This window comes from Bos mutus, chromosome 4 (assembly GCF_027580195.1).
Source record: "Bos mutus isolate GX-2022 chromosome 4, NWIPB_WYAK_1.1, whole genome shotgun sequence".
Taxonomy (NCBI): domain Eukaryota; kingdom Metazoa; phylum Chordata; class Mammalia; order Artiodactyla; family Bovidae; genus Bos; species Bos mutus.
In genome coordinates, this window is record NC_091620.1 from 42123941 (window position 1) to 42142957 (window position 19017).

Genomic DNA, 19017 nt, shown 5'->3' on the forward strand with positions numbered 1-19017 from the left:
TTGGCAGGGAGCTAGAAGGTTCCCAGGTGACTCAGTGGGTAAAGAATCTGCCTGCCAATGCAGGAGGTGCAGGTTCAATCCCTGGATCGGGAAGATCCCTTGCAGGGGCACAGCAACCCACTCCAGTATTCTTGCCTGGAGAATCCTTTGGACAGAGGAGCCTGGTGGGCTACAGTCCATGGGGTCACAAAGAGTCGGACACGACTGAAGCAACCGAGCACAGAAGGTATCCATTTGGAATTATGATTTGGTGGCCACTGCAATGGAGAAGTCAGGGGAGAGGAAATGCTGCACGACCACTCCTGCTGAGGGGGGCAGTGTGGGAGAAAGACACGAGAAAGGAACAGGTTTGAGGCATAGGTAGTAAGTTCCACTTCTTGGTGTTGAGAAAGAGCCTCCTGGCACCACCACCTGCAGTGTCAGGTGAAGATAGGCCCTCAGGCCAGAGCAAAGGTGGGAACTGAAGGTCCAGACCAGGGACTTGTGTGGGGAGGCGCGTGGGAGCCATAGTGAATGTCAACTGGAAGAGAGTAAAGGGCCACTTGTAGGTCTCCAGGGAAAGCCTGCAGGAAGGGGATGATCTGAGGAAGGGGCGCTGAAAGACATTAGAGGGAGAAAGCCAGGAGTTCCCTGGTGGTCCAGTGGTGAGGACTTGGCATGTTTAATGCCGAGAACTGGGTTCCATCTCTGGTCGGGAAACTAAGATCCCAGATCCTACAAGCCATATGTCATAGCCAAAAAACTAAAAATAAGGAGCAAACTGAGGGTGAGAGAACCAGAGAGGAGACATTCTGGAAGCCAGGCCTGAGAAGTGTCCAGGCAGAGAAGTATCACAGGTGGTGGGGGCAGGGGGTGGAGACAAGCGTCACCTTCTCCATCAAGAAGTTTGCTTTCAGGACTTGCCTGGTGGGCCAGTGGTTAAGACTCCATGCTCCATGCAGGGGACTTGTATTTGATCCCTGGTCAGGAAGCCAAGAGCCCACAAACTGCAACTAAACACTCTCACCGCAACTACTGAGCCCATGCGCTCTAGAGCCCATGAGCAGTAACTTTAGAGAAGCCTGGATGTCGCAACAAAGACCCAGCAGAGCCTAAATAAATAAATTAAAATTAAAATAATTTAAATAAAGAAGCTTACTTGTGACTTCCATGTCTAAATATTATGGACGAACTGGAACTAGAGTAACCTTTCCTCAGATAACCATAAAACTGGACAAAATGTATGCGATAACTCTTTTCAGGCTGTGGGTGACAGACCAGACTGGAATCCCAGAGAGGACGACTTACAATCTGCAAAGGTTTCCCACAGTGGTTTCTACCAAGTTACATTCCTACCAACACTGTGAGTTTGGGCTGCTCCATAGTCCAGGGAGTATAAACTGGTAAAACTTTGGGCCATTCAGGTGGGTGTGTATTACACTGTGATCCTAACTTTCATGTCCCTGACAACCTTCTCATATGTTTTAGGAACCTTTGGATATCTCTTTTTATGAAGTGCAGTTCATATTTCCCCCCATTTTTCTATTGTCTGTCTTTTTCTTATTGACTTGTAGAAATTCTTTGTATATTCTAGATCAGGATCCTTCATCAGATACAGGCACTGGAAGTATCTTTTATCACTCTGGGGCTTGCCTTTTCACCTTCTTGAACATTATTTTTTAATTAATTTATGTCTTTATTTATTTTGGGCCACGTTCAGTTTTCATTGCTGCACACAGGCTTTCTCTAGTTGCCATGCACGGGCTGCTCACCGTGGTGGCTTCTCTCGTGGCCCGTCTGCTCTAGGGCACCCGGGCTTCGGTAGTTACAGCTTGTGGGCTCCAGGGCGCAGACTCAGTAGTTGTGGCGTACAAGTTAGTCTTCCCAGACGAGGGATCAAACTCATGTCCCCTGCATGGGCAGGCAGATTTTTATCCACTGGACAAGCAGGGAAGTCTGTGCACATCACTAATAGTGTATTTTGACCAGTATAAGTTCTTAATTTCAATGTGATTAAATGTATCAATTTTTTCCTCAATGGCATTGTGCTTTTTACATCCTATTTAAGAGATTATTGCTTATTCTCAAGGTCATAAAGATATTCTCCTATGTTTTTTTTTCTTACAGCTTTATTGTTTATCCCTATGAATTAGTTCTACAATCCTTGTGAATTAGAGGTATGTGCGTATGCACACATGTGTGAGTATTTGTGTGTGTATAGTATAAAGTAAGCATCAAAAGTACTTTTCCATATGTATATTCAATCTACCCAGCAGTAATTTTGGAAAAAACTCTCCTTCCCCTAATTTATAAGCAAGTAGTAATTTTGTCATACATGTGTGGGCCTGTTTCTGAACTCAATTCATTTCCATTGGCCTATTTGTCTATTCTTGACTAAGGCCACCCTGGATATTTATTGAAGCTTTGCAGTGAGTGATGCTGCTGCTGGTACAAGTCCTACAGCCTTGTGTCTGCTGTTTCTCTGTTCCTCCTCCTTCAGTTCATCTTACCTTTCTTAGTCCTTTGAAATTTCAGGTAGGTTTTAGGGTCAGCTTGTCAATTTTACACACACACAAACACACAACTGCTGATATTTTGGGGGGGGGTAATGTGCATTACATACATAGCTCAGATTGCATAGAGTTGAAATTACTTCAGTATCATCTTCCAATCCACAAATATGGTATAGGTCCTTCCATTTATTTAGGTGTACTTTAATAAAGCTCTTAATTTCCTATGTAAATGTTTTGCATGTCTTTCGTTAGTTTTATTACTAAGTATTTGGTGTTTTTTAATCCTATCAAAATGATAATTCTTAAAATATTTTAATTATTTTTGGTACATATAAATACAAATTTAAAAATATTGACATTATAGCCAGCAACCTTGCTAATTTCACATATTAATTCTAGTAAGTTGCCTGGAATTTTTTTGGACATTTTACTTGCACAATAATGTCATCTCTAAGTAATGATCATTTTATTTCTTCATTTTCAAACTTTGGGTCTTTATCTACTTGCCTTTAGAACTGGATAAACTCTTCAATACTTTGGCCACCTGATATGAAGAACTGACTCATTGGAAAAGACCCTGATGCTGGGAAAGATTGAAGGCAGGAGGAGAAGGGAATGACAGATGAGATGTTTGGATGGCATCACAGACTCGATGGACATGAGTTTGAGCAAGCTCCAGGAGTTGGTGATGGACAGGGAAGCCTGGCGTGCTGCAGTCCATGGGGTTGCAAAGAGTCAGACCCGACTGAGCAACTGAATTGACTGACTGAACCTCTTCAGTACAATGTTGAACCATAGGGTGATTATAGATATCCTGTTTCATTCCCAGTCTCAGGGGGAATGTTTTCAATATTTCATCACTAAGAATGCTTTTATAGATAGTTTTTAACAGAATACAAGTTACCAACCACTCCTAAGACGTGATCTGAATAACTTAAGTCTCTTAATATGTGTTGAAACTTATAGTTCAACCATATGATCAATTTTTGTAATGTTCCATATATATCAAAGATATCAAGTTTGTTAATCGTGTTATTCAGATCTTGTCCTTACTGAGATTTTTATCCTCTTGTTCTCATAAATTAAGGGAGATGGGTTATCCTCTGCCAATTTTAAAGTTTCTCCTTTTAGTATTGTCAATTTTTACTTTATATGTTTTGAGCTTACTAGGTTTATACAAAATTCCTAATCTTTGTGTATTTCTGGCAAGTAGACTTTTAATTATTATGTCTATCTCCAGTTACCTTTATTTTCTGAGTGTTTTTTTTAATCTAATGATAGTATAATCGCATTAGCTTTTTTTTGGTTAGTGACTGCATGGTATGGAATAAAGGGTTAACACAGCAGACTTGGTTTGCCCAAATCCTGCACATTCCAAGAAAGGCCTGATCCTTGGCTGGCTTCTGTGAAATAACTTATGAGCTCTTGGAATATCCTTGCTAAAAACCATGTTTTGATATGCCTGAGATCTTGGGCCATGCTCTATCAGTTTGACCAGGGTTACAGGGAGGCCTGGCGTGCTGCGATTGTTGCAAAGAGTCAGACAGACTGAGTGACTGAACTGAACTGAACTGATGAATTTAACTGTGTCTGCTACAAATCCAGATGCTGAAACTCTAGTCCACAGTACTTCAGAATGTGACTGCATTTGGAGAGAGGGTCTTTAAAGATAAATAAGCTAAAATGAGGTCATTTGGGTGGGCCCTAATACAATTTTGCTAATGTCGTTATAAGGAGAGGAGGACACACAGAGAGATACTACAGATGCAGAGAACAAGTCATGGGCAGACACACGGAGAAGGTGGCCCTGCAAGCCATGGAGAGAGGTCTCAGAGAAATCAACACTGACATCTCAATGTTCCAGTCTCCAGGACTGTGAGAAAAGAAATTTCTGTTGTTTAAGCTACCCAGTCTGTGGAATTTTGTTATGGCAGCCCTAGATGACCTATACAATCACACAGCTGTGCTAACGTGACTTGTGGTGAATATGTTTCATAGCCTGAGGCCCTGGGCTACCCTGTATTGGCCTTATCTCTGGGGGCTACAGACTGAGCAACTAAGCCTAGTCATTAGACAGTGCAGCCAATTCCCAATACAAACCCTTGACATCAAGGCTCGGCTGAACTCCTTAGCTGGCAATGCTTCATGTGTGTTATCAGGCTTCCCTGGTGGTTCAGACGGTAAAAAAATCCTCCTGTAATGCAGGAGGCCTGGGTCGATACTTGGGTTGGGAAGATCCCCTGGAGGAGGGCATGGCAACCCATTCCAGTTTTCTTGCCTGGAGAATCCCCATGGACAGAGAAGCCTGGCAGGACTCTGCTCCATGGGGTTGCAGAGTCAGACATGACTGAGCAACTAAGAACACGCAGCACACATGTGTATTATCACACTTTATCAGGGAAATTAAGCAGCTTCCCTGGGGGTGGTGGGAAGGCGGTTTCCCAGGTTATGCCAGTAGTGAAGAATCCTCCTGCCAATGCAGGAGACATAAGAGATGTGGGTTCAATCCCTGGGTCAGAAAGATTTCCTGGAGGAGGGCATGGCAACCCAGTCCAGTACTCTTGCCTGGAAAATGCTATGGACAGAGGAGCCTGGAGGGCTATGGTCCATAGGGTTACAAAGAGTCAGACACAACTGAAACAGCTTAGCGTGCACACACACACACACACACATTGGGAGCGATACCCCTGGAAGCTAGTGCCTGGTTTCCCCTAGATTTCATTCATGCACCTTTCCCCTTTGCTGATTGTAATCTATTTCCTTCTGCTTTAAAAAAAAAAAGTAACTGTGAATGTAACAGCTCCTCTGGGTCCTGTCAGTCCTAGTGAACCACCAAGCCTGAGAGTAGTCTTAGGGACCTGCGACACACATGGTCTATATTTTCCCACCCCTTTATTGTCAGACTCTCTGCATCCTTATATTTAAGATATGCCTCTTGTAGCAACATACAGTTTGTTTTGATCCAGTCTTTCTTAGTCTTTATCTTGGAATAATTCATCCCTTTATATTTAATATGGGCTTCCCAGGTCGCACTAGTGGTAAAGAACTCACTTGCCAATGCAGGAGACGTAAGAGACTCGGATTCGATCCCTGGATTGGGAAGATCCCCTGAAATGGGGCATGGCAACCCACTCCAGTGTTCTTGCTTGGAGAATCCCATGGACAGAGGAGCCTGGTGGGCTACAGTCCATGCGGTCACACAGAGTGGAACATGACTGAAGCGACTTAGCGCGCACACGCATTCTGCCAATGAAGATTTTCATTTTTAAATTTTTTCTATTTTTCCTGAGGTGTCTTCATTTCACCCTCACTTCTGAAGAAGATTTTTGCGACCAAATTCTATGGTATTCTAGGTTGGTGTTTATTTTTGCCAGCACTTAAAAATGTTTTTTTATTGCCTTCTGATTATTCATTAGTGTTGAAAACTCTGCTATGTCTGATTGTCACTCCTTTGAAGTTACACTGTAGTTACTTATTTTTAGTCTGGCTCCTTTTAAGATTATCTTTGTATTTATCCTGCTTGTGGGTTCATTGAGTATCTTGAATCTGTGGGCTGATAGCATTCATTTATTTTTAAAATCATCTGCCATTATGTCCATTAATATTTCTTCGCTCCTTTCTCTTTCTAGGACTCCAGTGTACACATTTTAGAACTTTTCAACATATTCCATATTTTCTTTTTTTCCATCTTTGTGCATCAGCCTTGATATTTTCTACTGTCCTGGCTTCTACTAACCCTGTCAATCAACTTTCATTAGTTCTTTATTCTCTTGTGTCCCATCATAAACCCACTGCTACTGCTAAGTCACTTCAGTCGTGTCCGACTCTGTGTGACCCCGTAGACGGCAGCCCACCAGGCTCCCCCGTCCCTAGGATTCTCCAGGCAAGAACACTGGAGTGGGTTGCCATTTCCTTCTCCAGTGCATGAAAGTGAAAAATGAAAGTGAAGTCGCTCAGTCGTGTCCGACTCTTAGCGACCCCATGGACTGCAGCCTACTAGGCTCCTCCATCCATGGGATTTTCCAGGCAAGAGTACTGGAGTGGGGTGCCATTGCCTTCTCCACATAAACCCACTGACTTATTTTAAATATCAATTATTATGTTTTCAGCTCTAGAATGTGTAATATATATTTCTCTAATGAAATTCTTTATCTCATCATCTATTTTCTTTAAAATATCAATAACAGTTATTTTAAAGCCTGTCCGATAACTCCAAAATCTGTATCATCTAAGAGTTTCTTGGTATGTCAATAATTTATCACTGAATGCTGGACACTGTCCGTGACAATTGACTGAGGTTTCTGGATTCTTCTACATCTCCAGAGAGGGTTCATCTTATCCTCTGGGAGGCGGCTAGTGTGTGGGCAGACTACTTTAATCCAAAGTAATGGGAGGCAGGATTTTAGTCCTTCTGTCTCCTTCTGTCTTTAGTTCACGCCCATTCCCAGGGTATAGCCTTCCCCAGGCCCGAATTCAGATCCTAAATTCCAATTTTTGTCTCTTCATAACCATGAGATTATTGAAAATCCCACTCCTTGGTTCTTAGCCTCTCACCATGCATTTAATACACAGGCTAATGCTTTAGGGGCCACATCTGAGTTTGGAGCTTCCAGTCTCTTCAGTCCTGGCTAATTTGTTGGCACTATAATTAAAAATGTCTCCTCTTCTCCATGTACGTGTAGAAAATTATGCTGGCTTCTGTGCCTTTTAACAACAGCAGCCCTATGCTCAGATTCGTAGCCTCTCTAAGCCAAGAATTGGTTCACATCTGAAGATGTAAGTGGTGTGCAGAATGTCAGTTCACATCTCTCCAGTTCTCTTTTCTTGGGAAACTTGGCTCCTCAATTCATGGTTGTCTGCAGCTCTCAGATGCCTTCAAACCAATTGTTTCGTCTGGATTTTCTAATTGTTCACAGTAGTCTAGCCAAGTCCTCCACCATAGCTGGAAGTAGAAACTCGAGGAAGGGATGACATCAAACTGGACAGGTCTCTCTCTCACACACACAAACACACAGAGTAAATAATGATGACTGCTCCTCTCCAAGGAGCCCTCATCGTGTGCCAGACTTGATGCTAAGTACTTACGCGCATTATGCCATTTGATTTTTATAGCAGCCTCATAGGATAGGTACTATGTCTGTCTTCATTTTACAAATGTGGAAACGGAGACTTAGGAGGTAAATCAACTTGTCCAGGCAACCAGTCTATCCCTTGCAACTGAAACACACACACAAAATTTGAAGTTGTTTTTTATTATAGTAAAATATATAAAAGTTACCATCTCAACTATTTTAAGTGTACAGTTCAATGATATTTAAGTACATTGTTGTGCAATCATCACCACTATTGTGCCTTTCCAAATTTTTCATCAGTCCAAACAGAAACTCTGTGGTCATTCAGTAATAACTCCCCATCCCACCACCCTCCAGAGACTGGTAACCTTTAATCTACTTTCCATCTCAATGAATTTGCCTATCCTAGATATTTCAGATAGATGGGATCATACACAATTTGTCATTTTTGGCATCTGGCTTATTTCCCTCGGGCTTCCCTGGTGGCTCAGAGGTTAAAGCGTCTGCCTGGAATGCGGGAGACCTGGGTTCGATCCCTGGGTTGGGAAGATCCCCTGGAGAAGGAAATGGCAACCCACTTCAATACTCTTGCCTGGAGAATCCCATGGAGGGAGGAGCCTGGTAGGCTACAGTCCATGGGGTCACAAAGAATCGGACATCACTGAGCGACTTCACTTCACTTATTTCCCTTAGCATAATGTTTGCAAGGTTTGTCCACAGTGTAGCCTGTACAGTAATCTCTCCTCATCCAAACACTCCAAGCTCCCCAGTTCAGTTCAGTTCAGTCGCTCAGTCATGTCCGACTCTTTGCGACCCCATGAATTGCAGCACGCCAGGCTTCCCTGTCCATCATCAACTCCCAGAGTTCACTCAAACTCATGTCCATCGAGTCGGTGATGCCATCCAGCCATCTCATCCTCTGTCGTCCCCTACTCCTCCTGCCCCCAATCCCTCCCAGCATCAGGGTCTTTTCCAATGAGTCAACTCTTCAAAAGACCATGAGGTGGCCAAAGTACTGGAGTTTCAGTTTCAGCATCAGTCCTACAAATGAACACCCAGGACTAATCTCCTTAAGGATGGACTGGTTGGATCTCCTTGCAGTCCAAGGGACTCTCAAGAGTCTTCTCCAACACCACACTTCAAAAGCATCAATTCTTCAGCGCTCAGCCTTCTTCACAGTCCAACTCTCACATCCATACATGACCACAGGAAAAACCATAGCCTTGACTAGACGGACCTTTGTTGGCAAGGTAATGTCTCTGCTTTTTAATATGCTATCTAGGTTGGTCATAACTTTCCTTCCAAGGAGTAAGCGTCTTTTAATTTCATGGCTACAATCACTATCTGCAGTGATTTTGGAGCCCCCAAAAATAAAGTCAGCTGCTGTGTTCACTGTTTCCCCATCTATTTGCCATGAAGTGATGGGACTGGATGCCATGATCTTAGTTTTCTGAATGTTGAGCTTTAAGCCAACTTTCTCACTCTCCTCTTTCACTTTCATCAAGAATCTCTTTAGTTCTTCTTCACTTTCTGCCGTAAGGGTGGTGTCATCTGCATATCTGAAGTTATTGATATTTCTCCCGGCAATCTTGATTCCAGCTTGTGCTTCCTCCAGCCCAGCGTTTCTCATGATGTATTCTGCATACAAGTTAAATAAGCAGGGTGACAATATACAGCCTTGATGAAGCTCCCCAGTAGATGCCTCAAACTTCAGATAGTACTAAGCACTATGTATATCGTGTTTTTTCTATACAGGCAGAGCTGTGATCAAGTTTAATTTATATATTAGGCATAATAAGAGATTAACCATCATAACAAAATAAATACAACAACGTACACTGCATGTGCTCAGTTGTATCCAACTCTCAGTGACTCTGTGGACTGTAGCCCACCACACTCCTCTGTCCATAGGATCTTCCAGGCAAGAATACTCGAGTGGGTTGCCATTTCCTCCTCCAGGGGATCTGCCCTACCCAGGGATCAAACCCACGTCTCCTGCATTGGCAGGCGAATTCTTTACCACTGAGCCACTGGGGGAGCAAATTATAACAATATACTGTATAAAAGAATTATATGAATGTGATCTCTTTCTCAAAATATATTATTGTACTATATTTACTTTTCTTGTGATGACATGAAATGACAAAATGCTTACAAGATGAGATAAAACAGTGTGAATGAGGTAGGCATTGTGATGTAGCATCAAACTATTATTGACATTCTGGTGATGTGTCAGAAGGAGGATTATCTGCTTAGGGTGATCCTGGAACATGGGACCATGATGATGTCAGTGGCTGAATATCATAAGATGACGATGTCGATGATTGGGGATCTCGGACAGAATGGTGTTAGATTTCAACATACTACTCAGAATGGTAGAAATTTAAGACTTAGGAATTGTCTATTTCTAAAATTTCCCATTTTATATTTTTGGATTACAGTTGACCATGGTAACTGAAATCTTAGAAAGTGAAACTATGGATAAGGGTGAACTACTATATCAGAAAGTCATTCATTTTTATAGATGAATTATATTTTTGCTATCTGGATATACTATTGATACATTTTATTTATCCATTCATAAGTGGATGGACATCTCAGTTGTTTCTGTGTGTGCTAAGTCGCTTCAGTCATGTCCGACTCTTTGCCACTCTATGGGCTGCAGCCTGCCAGGCACTTCTGTCCTTGGGATTCTCCAGGCAGGAATCCTGGAGTGGGTTGCTGTGCCCTTCTCCAGGGGATCTTCAAGACCCAGGGATTGAACCCGAGTCTCTTGCATCTCCTGCATTGGCAGGTGGTCAGTTGTTTCTACCTTTTGGCTATTGTGAATAATGAGGCAATCAACATGGGTGCACAAGTATCTGTTTGAACGTGTTTTCAATTCTTTTGGGCATTTATCTAGGAGTGGAATTGCTAGATCATACGGTACGTCTATGTTTATCTTTTTGAGGAACCACCAAACTGTTTGCTATAGCAACTTCACCATTTTTCATTCCCACCAGCAATATGCAAGAGTTCCAACTTCTCCACATCCTCACCAACACTTACTTGTCTTTCTAAAAAATTTATAACTGTCCTAGTACAGGTGAACTGTATCTCATTGTGGTTTTTGCATTTCTCTATTGACTAATGATATGGAGGATCTTTTCATCTGCTTATTGGTTATTTGTCTATGCACTTTGAAGAAATGTCTATTGAGATCCTTTTCCCATATTTTAGTTGGTTTGTCTTTTTCTCACTGAGTTGTAGTTCTTTCTACATTCTGGATATTAAACACTTATTTTCTTCTACTTTGTATGTTGTATTTTCACTTTCTTGATAATGTCTTTTGATGCTCCCCAATTTTTAATTTTAATTAGGTCTACTTTATCTAGTTTTCTTTTGTTGCTGGTGCTTTTTGGTATAATACTTAAGAAGCTAATATAAAATCTGAAGTTCAATGATTTGTTTTCTTCTAAGCATGTTATGCTTTTAGCTCTTATATTTGAGTGGTTTATCCATTTTGAGTTAATCTTTGTGTATGGTGTGAGGTAGGGGTCCAACATTATCTTATGACACTGGCAAGTTCATACAGACAGATTAGTGGTTGATGAGGCCTGGGGATGGGGGTGGGTGGGTGGAATAAGGAGTGACTGCTAATGGGTATGAGGTTTCTTTTTGGGGATGATTAAAGTATTCTGCATTTAGATAGTGGTGATGGTTGCATAACTGTGAATACATTAACAACCACGAATTGTACACTTTAAAAGGGTGAATTTTATGCTATGTGAATTAGACCTCAATAAAGCTGTTATTAAAACAAACAAACAAAAAGAACAGCTGGTGGCCCGTAGGAGGGGGACAGGCCTGGCAGCCCCGCCTCCTGCTTCTAGGAGAGCAAGCATGCTGCCCTCCTGTGGCCTCTGATGGCTGCCAGCCAGGCTCCAGGACTGCCAGGGCTGTGTTCTAAATCAGACTCGCAGCCCAGACCCAGGATTCATTCTCCTCTGCAGTGTCACAGTTTAAGAGGAAAGGATCTTCTTTCACCAACTTTTCTCCACTTCGGTCCCAACCCCAAATGCGACTGCAGTGGGCTTTTAATCCTGGCAAATCACCAAGATGGAAAGAGCGTGCAGACAGCAGCTCCTGTGCCGTCTGTCTCTTCCAGGGAGTGGAGGACGTGCAGAGGAAAGGCAGGAGCACGAGTGGTCCCAGTGGAGCCATGGGCGAGGCCAAGATCAAGCTCTGCCCCGAGCTCCCTCCGTGCAGGGAGGGGCTGGGACTCAACCTGTCCTCTGGCATGAACGAATCTGGCAAGGTGTCTGGGGGTCTTCCTGCTGCAGGGCCAACCCGGGTTCCACCTGGGACTTGAGCACTTGAATTCATGGACAGCCTCTCAGGAGGCCCGATTTGCACTGGCTCTTTGCATGAGGCTGCTTTGTGGGCCCTTTTGTGGATTGAGGGGATGGGAAGATCTCTCATGGGTCCTGGGCATGGGGGTCTCAGGAAACGCACTGCCTTCCTGCACTTGGAGGAGCAGGGGCTGGGGGCAGGGCTGTCAGCATTCCCCCAGGGACTTTAGAGGTACCACCTTGGTAGCCTTCCTAAGCAAAGGCTGTTGACAACCTGGGCTAGAAAGGAGAAGGCGGCAGGCAAGGGGTGAGGACTGTGGCTGAATGACCGTGGATGGGTCCCTGGGCCACTTCCAGCCCCCTCAGTATGACCGAGGCTCTAGGTTGGGAGCAGGGGGGCTGGAACCAGTCTGGTTGGTGCCATTGCTGTGTGGCCCCCAGTGGGCCTCTACCCAGGAAGCTTGGGGTCCCTCAAGCAGGCCTTGGGGGCCCTGAGCCCTCTCTTGACTTTCCTGCCTCCCAACAGGGCTGGGGCCCAGGGGAAGCGAAGCGTGGGACTCTGGGTGGAAAAAACAGGCTTGAGAAGAAGGTCCTTTGATTCTCCTTGTGAAGTCTGCAAGGTTGGGAAGGAGAAGGGCCAGAGGGTACACTGGCAGCAGGGCGCAGCCCTCCTCTCTCCTGGCCTGAAGGCCCGAGGGGCCTGGCTGGCCCGCTGCCCCCGGTGTCAGGCACTTGCGGCTCTTCAGCAGGATTCAGGAACCACCTGGCCGCTACAGAGCTGCTTGGCATTTTAATTACAGTCATTAAGATGCCTCCTGCCACTGCGGCCCTGTCAGCAGTTCCAGGCCTTTCCGTGTGGAGCACCTCAGCCTCAACCCCTCCGCCTGGCTGCTAACGCTCTCCCTCCAGGGCTCACAGTCCCCTGGGGCTTCTGGCCCCCAGGTCCCACCTCCCCAGCTGGACAGGCAGGGTTTTAGGCAGCATCTCCTGCCCCGCTACCACCCCTGCCCCATTCACACTGGCCATCAGGTCAGGCGCTGGGCAGAGGCCACGGTGACTGGGTGAGAGCAGAAGCACTTCCCACAGAAGGGTCCTCAATAGCGTCCAGACCACTGTCTGCCTTGTCCCTCTGGCATTGGGAGCTCTGCCCAAAGGAGTTCACTGTGGTGTCCCCTGCTCCCAGCCCAGCCAGCCAGCCCCTAGCCCCTCCCTAGTGGGACCCCTGGGCTCCAAGTGCTGCCTCTTCACAGAATCTGTACAGTGGGGACCTCTTCCACAGAGCCACCATACCACCACAGTTTGGGTGTGACAAGCACCCTGTTTGTCTGTCTGTCCCCTCACAAGGCTACAAGCAAAGCACCTGTCTCCCTACGCCTCCTCTAAGACCTGGGCCTGAGTCTGAGAATCTTAATTCCCAGAAAAAGCTGTTCAGCCAAACTTAGCACAGAATGGCAATTCTGGGGTTGAACTCTACCTAGCAACAAGATTAGCAGCTGATTTTGCAAACTGGTATTTTTATCCCTGGGACTGGAACGGCTCAGAAAAGTGGCCTCCTCCTGCACCACCTGGGGACCCCGCCTCCCCAGACGCTAGTCCTGGCCCCATGCCTGGCTCTGCCTTCCCTTCTCGCTTGTAGGGGTCCCTGAGTTCTGGGAGGTAGCGGGGGAGGATCGTGACAGCCCCCAGAGAGGAATGGCAATCCCTTGGTCCGTGAGGAAATGCTGAATAGATGCTGAGGCTCCCAAAGTGACCTGTCCTTCCCTCCTCACTCACTACCTCCCTTTTTCTTTTCCTCATCCCTCTGTCTCCACATCCCAAATCACTGATACTTTCCATGTTGTGCTGCATTTTGTGCCCCATCGGCCGGGGGATCTGTGGGGCCAGTGTCACAGTGGGCTGGGCAGCTGTAGGATGCTTTGGACCATTTCCTTGCCTCCCGCTCCCAGCTCCTCTCTGCTTGCCTTCTCTCTGCCCTCCGCCCCCCACAATGATCGGAACCTTCCGGCAGCCTAAAGCCCTAGTGCTGTTTGTGTGGGCTGCCATCTGCCAAGCTGTCATCTAGGAGTCATCATGGCTCCTTGTTTTAGAGAAAAAATATTGTGATGGTAAAACCTCCCGGAACTGGACTTTCAGTTCCAGAACAGGATGGATGGTGTGGACTCTCTTTTCCAGCTCCTCCTGCCTGGACATAATCCAGCAGACACCCATAAAAGGACCCTGAAAGCTGGAAAGGAGAAGGCAGGCAGCCTGGGGTCACAGGACTTGAGAGCAACATGCTGTGTGTCCCTGGGTTTCTTTTTATCCCTCATACATATCCAGGGTTGAGCACAGGGGCTTGCAATCTGGATTGACACCAGACATCGACAAAACAGACAAACAACAGGAAAAGCTACTCTCAGGCCAAAGGATGGGAGAGGGAGGCCCAGCGGAGCTGGTGCTCTGTGCTCTTCCATCAGATGACAAGGCAAGCAGCATCATGGAGCCCTGCCTCTCCCCACCTCCATCCAGTGCCATGCAGAGCCCCAGGCCCAGTAGAAGTGTGCCTGGCCTCACAGGCTGTGCCACCATGCAAGAACTCTGAAAACTAAACACTGTTCAGTTCAGTTCAGTCACTCAGTCATGTCTGACTCTTTGTGACCCCATAGACTTCAGCACACCAGGCTTCCCTGTCCATCACCAACTCCTGGAGCTTACTCAAACTCATGTCCATCAAGTCGGTGATGCCACCCAACCATCTCATCCTCTGTCATCCCCTTCTCCTCCTGCCTTCAATCTTTCCCAGCATCAGGGTCCTTTCCAATGAGTCAGTTCTTCACATCAGGTGGCCAAAATGTTGGAGTTTCACCTTCAGCATCAATCCTTCCAATGAATATTCAGGGTGGATTTCCTTTAGGGTTGACTGGTTTGATCTCCTTGCAGTTCAAGAGACTCTCACGAGTTCTCTCCAATACCACAGTTCAAAGGCATCAGCACTTTGGAGCTCAGCTTTCTTTATAGTCCAACTCTCACATCTGTACACATGGTAAACACTGTTACCACAGTCTATAAAAGTAAGCCTGAAAGTATACATTAAACCTGAGAAGAGTGACTACCTGCTAAATAGAGGAGTTAAATAAGATCAAGACTCAACATAATAACCAAAATATCCAGGATATAACAACAACAACAAAAATCCATCATCATACCAAGAACCAGGAAAACCACAATTTGAATGAGAAAAGACGATCAACTAATGCCAATGCCAAGCTAACTTGGCAGTTAGAATTATCAGGCAAGAATTTTAGAGCAGCCATCATGAAAATGCTTCAATAAGCAGAAGTTTTGTAAGTTTTTTAATAAAAATTTTTCTATAAAGAAAAGTATTTCCTACAAAGTAAAAATTATACCCACAATTGTTGAGTTTTTTTTTTATCATAAATGGATGTTGAATTTTGTCAAATGTTTTTTTCTGAATCTATTGAGATGATCATATGGCTTTTATCCTTCGTTTTGTTCTTTCACATGTGTTACAGTGACAGATCTCTAGATGTTGAACCATCCTTGCATCCCTGGAACAAACCCCACATGACCATAGTGTAGGACTTCTCTAATGAATTGTTGAATTCAATTTGTTCATATTTTGTTAAGAATTTTTGCATCTATGTTCATCAGGGATATTGGCCAGTAATTTTCTTTTCTTGTGGCATCCCTGTCTGGTTCTGGTATCAGGATATTGCTAGCCCATGTGTTTGGGAGAGTTCTCTCTTACTCTGGTATTTGGAAGAGTTTTAGGAGGTTTGATATCAATTCTTTGAATGTTTGGTAAAATTCACCAGTGAAGCCATCCGGTCTGGACTTTTGTTTGTTGGGAGGTTTTTGATTATGAATTCAATCTCCTTACTGGTAATCAGTCTGTTCAGATCTTCTATTAATGTTTCATCATGACTAAGTCCTGGTATGGGCTTCCCTGGTGGCTCAGACAGTAAAGAATCTGCCTGCAATGCGGGAGACCTGGGTCCAATCCCTGGGTTGGGAAGATCCCCTGGAGGAGGACATGGCAATCCACTCCAGTATTCTTGCCTGAAGAATCCCCATGGACAGAGGAGCCTGGCGGGCTACAGCCCATGGGGTCATAAAAAGTTGGACATGACTGAGCGACTAAGTACAGCATAGCACAGGTCCTGTGTTGTTAGGAATTTATCAATTTTTTCTAGGTTGTCCAATTTGTTGGTGTATAATTGTTCATAGCAGTCTCTTATGATCTTTTGTATTTCTGTGGTACCTCATTTTTCATGAAATTCCAATCTTATTTATATATTCTCTCTGCTTTTCTTGGCAAGCCTAGCTAAATGTTGGTAAATTTAGTTTACCTTTCCAAGGAACCAGATCTTAGTTTCATTGATCTTTTCTATTGTCTTTTTATCCTCTATTTCACTTATTTCTACTCTAAGCTTTGTTATTGCCTTCTTTCTATGAACTTTGGGCTTTCTTCTTCTTTTTGTTGTTCCTTGAGGTGCAAAGTTAGGTTGTTCAGGATTTTTTTTCCCCTTGAGGTAGATATTTATTGCTATAAACTCCTTCCTAGTAATGCTCAGCTGATCGCAGCACTACAAGTGTCAGCAGCCAGCATAAAGCAATTGAAGAGACCACAGTGAGAATGACTGGCTCCGAACAAGATCTGATGAGCTGGAACAGCAGTGCAATGAGATAAACAGAGAGAAGGAGAAGAATATCCAGTTGAAGAGAAGAGCTGAGGATCTGGAGTCCAAGAAAAAGAGATGAAGCTGAAAGGCCTCTGAAAACACAGTGAAATCACATCTCCACTCACGCCAGAGTGTGAACACATCTCTGAGAAGTTACAGGCAGCAGAGAGAGACAGTAGGAACCTGGAAGACAAGGTGTGTTCTCTGAAGACAGACATTGAGGAGAGCAAGTGCTGACACCACCACCTGAAGGTGGAGCTGGAGAGCTTCTCGGAGGTGCTGGGTGGGAGGATCTGTGCCCTGCAAGACGTCCACCAGGGCCTCTCCAAGCCGGGTGCCAGCAGGCAGGGCTGCTCCTGAGTCCCCAGCGTGTGTGTGAGAGAGGGGGTCTCCTCCTGAGTCCCCAGTGTGTGTGAGAGAGGGGGTCTCCTCCTGAGTCCCCAGTGTGTGTGTGAGAGGGGGTCTCCTCTTGAGTCCCCAGTGTGTATGAGAGAGGGGGTCTCCTCCTGAGTCCCCAGTGTGTGTGTGAGAGGGGGTCTCCTCCTGAGTCCCCAGTGTGTGTGTGAGAGGGGGTCTCCTCCTGAGTCCCCAGTGTGTGTATGAGAGAGGGGGTCTCCTCCTGAGTCCCCAGTGTGTGTGTGAGAGGGGGTCTCCTCCTGAGTCCCCAGTGTGTGTATGAGAGAGGGGGTCTCCTCCTGAGTCCCCAGTGTGTGTGTGAGAGGGGGTCTCCTCCTGAGTCCCCAGTGTGTATGAGAGAGGGGGTCTCCTCCTGAGTCCCCAGTGTGTGTGTGAGAGGGGGTCTCCTCCTGAGTCCCCAGTGTGTGTGTGAGAGGGGGTCTCCTCCTGAGTCCCCAGTGTGTGTATGAGAGAGGGGGTCTCCTCCTGAGTCCCCAGTGTGTGTGTGTGAGAGGGGGTCTCCTCCTGAGTCCCCAGTGTGTGTGTGAGAGAGGGGGTCTCCTCCTGAGTCCCCAGTGTGTGTGTGAGAGAGGGGGTCTCCTCCTGAGTCCCCAGTGTGTGTGTGTGAGAGGGGGTCTCCTCCTGAGTCCCCAGTGTGTGTGTGAGAGGGGGTCTCCTCCTGAGTCCCCAGTGTGTGTGTGGGAGAGGGGTCTCTAATGGTAGTGGTAGGCTGTCCTCTCGTTTCGTTGCTTCTGTAAATGCAGGTGCAGTGTGTCGCGCTTCCAAACCCGAGGTGCTGTCCATGCTCTCCTCCTCAGAACAGAAATCTCCCTTCGCTTCTCTGGCCTTATGAGCTTGTAGATAACTGAACGATTCTGACTCAGGAATCCAAAACTAGGTCTACCTTAAACATTTATGCTGTCAAGGCAGGGATGTTTATATCTTTCTTAAGGGTTGTTGCAACCACATGAACTGAAAAAAAAAAAGTCTCTTCTAATCCAAATATGAATACCTTCCTTTGCCACTTCCTTTTTCTGAGTAGTGTTCAGAGTATTCGAATGTCCATCAGGCACCAGTGCGTGGGGATGTGGTGACAGCAACTTCCCTCTCAGTATACATGGAGATGTTTCAAAACAACCACTTAGTAGAGATTTGTCCCAAGAAAGAAAACAAGTTTCTGGTGGGTGTGTTTTTTGGCGCAGGAATCGCCTGCATTCACTCTGCCCACTTCCACCCGCCCCTAGTTTGTAGGGTTGTGACAATTTTCTTTATCTTGGTTTCATTTCTGAGCAGATTACAATGCTGTGGGGACACGACACACTGAGGGTGCCTAACACAGTGCCTGGCACAAAGTAGGTGCTTAGTAAATATTTGTTCAATTAAACACATTAAAAGAAACACCTCCCTCTTTGAACTGCCTTTGCTGTACCCCATTAATTTTGGTATGCTGATCAGACATTTTTATTTTCGTTTGTCTCAAGGTATTTTTTAAATTTCTTCTTCAATCCATTGGTTGTTCAGTAGCATGCTGTTTAATCTCCACATATTTATGAATTTTCCAGTTTTCTTCGTGTAATTAATTTCTAGTTTCATACCATTGTGCTTAGAAAAGGTGCTTGATATGATTTCAATCCTCTTACATTGATTAAGTCTTATTTTATAGTCTGACATACAAGCTATCTTGGAAAATGTTCCATGTGCACTTAAGAAGAATGTGTATTCTGTTGCTTTTGGATGGATTGTTCTAAAAATATCTGTTAAGTCCATCTGCTGAACATGTTGCTTAAAACCAATGTTCCCATACCGATTTTCTGTGTGGAAGTAAGTGGGGTATTAAAATGCCCTAGTACTATTGCGTTGCTGTCTCTTGCTCCTTTTAGGCCTGTTAATATTTACTTTATATATTCAGGCACCCCATGTTCGGTGCATATACAATTGTTCTATCCTTTTGTTGGACTGACTCCTTGATCGTTACATAACGCCTTTGTTGGTCTCTCATTAACAGCCTTTGCTTTAATGTCTCTTTTGTCTGACATAAGTATAG